Source organism: Balaenoptera borealis (assembly GCF_965194805.1).
Source record: "Balaenoptera borealis genome assembly, chromosome: 2".
NCBI lineage: Eukaryota > Metazoa > Chordata > Mammalia > Artiodactyla > Balaenopteridae > Balaenoptera > Balaenoptera borealis.
Window position 1 is genome coordinate 113754584 of NC_138867.1, and position 4801 is coordinate 113759384.

General features: G+C 41.1%; 1 pseudogene across 1 annotated transcript; it reads left to right on the forward strand.

Moving 5' to 3' along the window:
* The first annotated feature begins 2549 nt into the window (after positions 1-2549).
* Positions 2550-4557, forward strand: LOC309622810 (ADP-ribosylation factor-like protein 2-binding protein pseudogene; annotated as a pseudogene). Its single transcript has one exon. The product of its transcript is annotated as an ADP-ribosylation factor-like protein 2-binding protein pseudogene (transcript).
* The last annotated feature ends 244 nt before the right edge of the window (positions 4558-4801 follow it).

Consider the following 4801-nt stretch of genomic DNA (forward strand, 5'->3'; position numbering starts at 1 on the left):
GACACTAAGAAGATATTAAGAACAACAATGCCAATAAATGTAAAAAGTTCAAATGAAATGGAAAAATCCCTAGAAATAATAATTTATCCAAGGTGGCTCATGAAGAAATGGAAAATCTGAATAGTCTCATAAATATTAAAGAGATTGAATCAGTATTTATCTATTTATTTTTTTAAATTGAAGTATAGTTGAGGCACAATATTACATAAGTTACACAATTCACAATTTTTAAAGGTTATATTCCATTTATAGTTACTACAAAATATTGACTATATTCCTTGCGTTGTACAATATATCCTTGTAGCTTATTTATGCATAATACTTTGTACCTCTTAATCCCCCTACCCCTATATTGCCCCTCCCCCCTTTCCCTCTTCCCACTGGTAACCACTAGTTTATTCTCTATATCTGTGTGTTTCTTTTTTGTTATATTCACTAGCTTGTTTTATTTTTTAGATTCCACGTATCAGAGATATCATACAGTATTTGTCTTTCTCGGTCTGACATTTCAGTTAGCATAATATCCTCCAAGTCCATCCATGTTATTGCAAATGGCAAAATGTAATTCCTTTTTTATGACTGAGTGGTATTTCACTGTGTGTATATGTGTACATATACATGTATATGTAAATATGTACACATCTCACATCTTCTTTATCCATTCTTCTGTTGATGGACATTTAGGTTGCTACCATATTTTGGCAATTGTAAATAATGCTGCTATGAACGTTGAGGTGCATATATCTTTTTGATTTAGTGTTTTTGTTTTTTATGGATATATACCCAGGAGTGGAATTGCCGAGTCATATGGTAGTTCTATTTTTAGTTTTTTGAGAAACCTCCATACTGTTTTACACAGTGGCTGCACTAATTTGCATCCCCACCAACAGTGTAGGAGGGTTCCCTTTTCTCCATATCCTCACCAACATTGTTATTTGTGTTCTTTTTGATGATAGCCATTCTGACAGGTGTGAGGTGATATCTCATTGTGGTTTTGATTTGCATTTCTCTGATGATTGATGATGTTGAGCATCTTTTCATGTGCAGGTTGGCCATCTGCATATCCTGTTTGGAAAAATGTCTATTCAGGTCTTCTGCCCATTTTTTAATCAAGTTGTTTGTTTTTTGGATGTTGAGTTGTATGAACTGTTTATATATTTTGGATATCAACACCTTATCAGTCATATCATTTGCAAATATTTTCTCCCATTCAGTAGGCTGTCTTTTTGTTTTATTGATGGTTTCCTTTGCTATGCAAAAGCTTTTCAGTTTAACTAGGTTCCATTGGTTTATTTTTGCTTTTATTGCCTTTGCTTTAGGAGACTGATCCAAAAAAATATTGCTATGATTTATGTCAAAGAGTGTTCTGCCTATGTTTTCTCCTAGGAGTTTTATGGTTTCTGGCCTAACATTTAGGTCTTTAATCCATTTTGAGTTTATTTTTGTATATGGTATTAGAGAATGTTCGAATTTCATTGTTTTACATGTAGATGTCCAGTTTCCCCAGCACCACTTATTGAAGAGACTGTCTTTTCTCCATTGTATATTCTGGCATCCTGTGTCATAGATTGTCTGACCATAACATGGGTTTATTTCTAGGCTCTCTATTCTGCTCCATTGAGCTATGTGTCTGTTTTTGTGCCAGTACCATACTGTTTGATTACTGTAGCTTTGTAGTATAGTCTGAAGTCAGGGAGCTGAAGTCATGATTCCTCCATCTCTATTCTTCTTTCTCAAGATTGTTTTGGCTGTTCGGGGTCTTTTGCATTTCCATACAAATTTTAAAATTATTTGTTCTAGTTCTGTGAAAAATGCCCTTGGTATTTTGATAGAGGTTGCATTGAATCTATAGATTGCCTTGGGTAGTATGGTCATTTTAACAATAATTAATTCTTCCAATCCATGAACACAGCTGTCTTTCCATCTGTTTGTGTCATCTTCAATTTCTTTCATCAGTATCTTATAGGTTTCCAAGTACAGGCCTTTTACCTCCTTATGTAGCTTTATTCCTAGATATTTTATTGAATCAGTAATTTAAAATCTTCCCACAAAGAAAACTTCAAATCCAGATAGCTTTACCTGTGAATTATAGTGAACATTCACAGAAAATAAAATTTCATTCATACACAAACTATTCTAGAAGTTTAGAAGTTTCTACTCTCAGAAAACCAAAGCTATCCTCCTCAACTCATTTCATGGAATTAATATGACCCTAACCCCCAAATCTGACAGGATCCATATAGGAAAATTAAGGGCCAATCTCACTTATGAACACAGATATAAAAAATGCTAACCGAAGTATTATTAAACAAAATTTAGGATCCTATGAAAAGTATTATTTAAAAAATTTAGGAGCGTCAAGCTTAGTAAGGCCTGGTAGGGCTTAGAGGCCCGGCTGGCTGCAGCCGGGGAGTCTGAGGCCAGGGCGTCGTGCGCAGGCGCTACTGGGCTGGGCCGTAAGCCGGCCGCAGCCTCGGCGAGGCCTTCCCGATGCCGGTTGGGGCTCTGCAGAGCAGAGCGGAGGCTGCGCCTGGGCCGCGGGCGGGGTAGCAGGCCAGTGGGCCAGCTCCCTCGCGCGCGGTGGATGCGGCCGCGGTGATGCATGCCCTAGAGGAAGAGAGCTTCGCACTGTCCATCTCTTCCGCCTCTGATGCAGAATTTGATGCTGTGGTTGGATATTTAGAGGACATTATCATGGATGATGAGTTCCAGTTATTACAGAGGAATTTCATGGACAAGTACTACCAGGAGTTTGAAGACACAAGAGAATAAGATCACCTACACACCTATTTTTATAGAATCTATTTCTTTGGTAGAAAAGTATATAGAACAGCTGTTGGAGCAATTCCTGGATTTAACACGGCGGCTTTCAATTTTACAGCACCATAAAAATGAAGTGGCCGGTGATGTTTTCGACATCCTGCTCACGTTTATGGATCTTCTGGCTTTTAAAGAAATGTTTCTGGACTATTGAGCAGAAAAAGAAGACCGGGGACTGGGCTTAAGCAGCGGTTTAGTGGTGACTTCATTGTGCAAATCATCTTCTATGCCAGCTTCCCAGAACAATCTGTGGCCCTAGGTCCCACCTCCAGGTTATGGGATCTTTCTAGACATCACCAGCCCAATAGACTGGGAGAGGCTTTGGCTAATAATGTCAGAAGAATACATCTTGGAAAGACTGACTCTGTTCTGCAGCTCTTCATTAATGTTAAGTATTGATGGGTCAGAAGAAAATTAGCTGACCTTCCTGGGACACGTTCTTGTCTTCAGTAACCCTAGTACTCCTCCCCGAGTAGACACCTCTCTCAGGAGCTTCTGAGTCTGGCTCCTGCATCAAGCCCAAGTCCAGCATTCCACCTGGGGGGCACTTCCCCAGCATACATGTTGGTGTGTCCATGTTGGAAGAACCCACCATCATCAACTGTCTTGGCCCAGCAGGCCTTGCATGTCCCACGAGACTTTTTGTGCACTCACAGCTTTTTATATGGGTCAGAGTTTCAGTCCTGCAGTCTCAATGGGGTTTTTGACTGGGAGTATTTATCTAGGGTTTAACTCAAGCTAGCTGCCCATCTCAAGATTTTTGAAAATCCTACTATCACAGTTCATCTTGGCTGTAGGAATCAACTTAGAGAGATTTCCTTTACCTAAAAGGTACATGTGAAAATCAATTCCTGGTCTTACATGTACAGTCCTTGTATCACTTTCTGGTGGTCCTGATGTAGTCCCATTGTTTCTATAACTCTCGTTTACGTGTATTTTTTAAAATAAATTTATTTATTTATTTATTTTTGGCTGCATTGGGTCTTCGTTGCCGTGCACGGGCTTTCTCTAGTTGCAGCAAGCGGGGGCTACTCTTCGTTGTGGTGCACGTGCTTCTCACTGCAGTGGCTTCTCTTGTTGCGGAGCACAGGCTCTAGGCGCACGGGTTTCAGTAGTTGCAGCACACAGGCTCAGTAGTTCTGGTGCACGGTCTCCACAGTTGTGGCTCACAGGCTCAGTAGTTGTGGCTCGCAGGCTCTAGAGCACAGGCTCAGTAGGTGTGGCACACAGGCTTAGTTGCTCCGAGCCATGTGGGATCTTCCCGGACCAGGGATCAAACCCGTGTCCCCTGCATTGGCAGGCAGATTCTTAACCACTGCGCCACCAGGGAAGCCCGTTTATGTGTTTTTGGAAAAATATTTTTATAGATGAATACTCAGGCTAACCTAATGGATATAATCTTAGAACTTCCATGATTACTCAAGGTCAAAGTATTGGGGCTTCCTTGGTGGCACAGTGGTTGAGAATCTGCCTGCCAATGCAGGGGACACGGGTTCGAGCCCTGGTCTGGGAAGATCCCACATGCCGCGGAGCAACTAGGCCCGTGAGCCACAATTACTGAGCCTGCGCGTCTGGAGCCTGTGCCGCGCGACAAGAGAGGTCGCGATAGTGAGAGGCCCACGCACCGCGATGAAGAGTGGCCCCCACTTGCCGCAACTAGAGAAAGCCCTCGCACAGAAACGAAGACCCAACGCAGCCATAAATAAATAAATAAAACTGAAAAAAAAAAAAAGATCAAAGTATTATATGCTGTGTGCTTTTTGGCTTTTAGTGCTATGAAAGCAAAAATGCTTTCTATGTTGGTGTTCCTATTTTACTGGGCACCAATGAATGTATGCTGGAAGTGGTCTAAAAGGTTTCCTTTTCTTAGAGCATGTTAGTATTTGTGCAGGTTTGCTTAAAACCCTTTCTTTGTAAATCAGCTCCTTAGGTTTTCTGTTGGGGTTGGGGCTCTGCACTTCCTTCTTTCTGTCAAAATAAT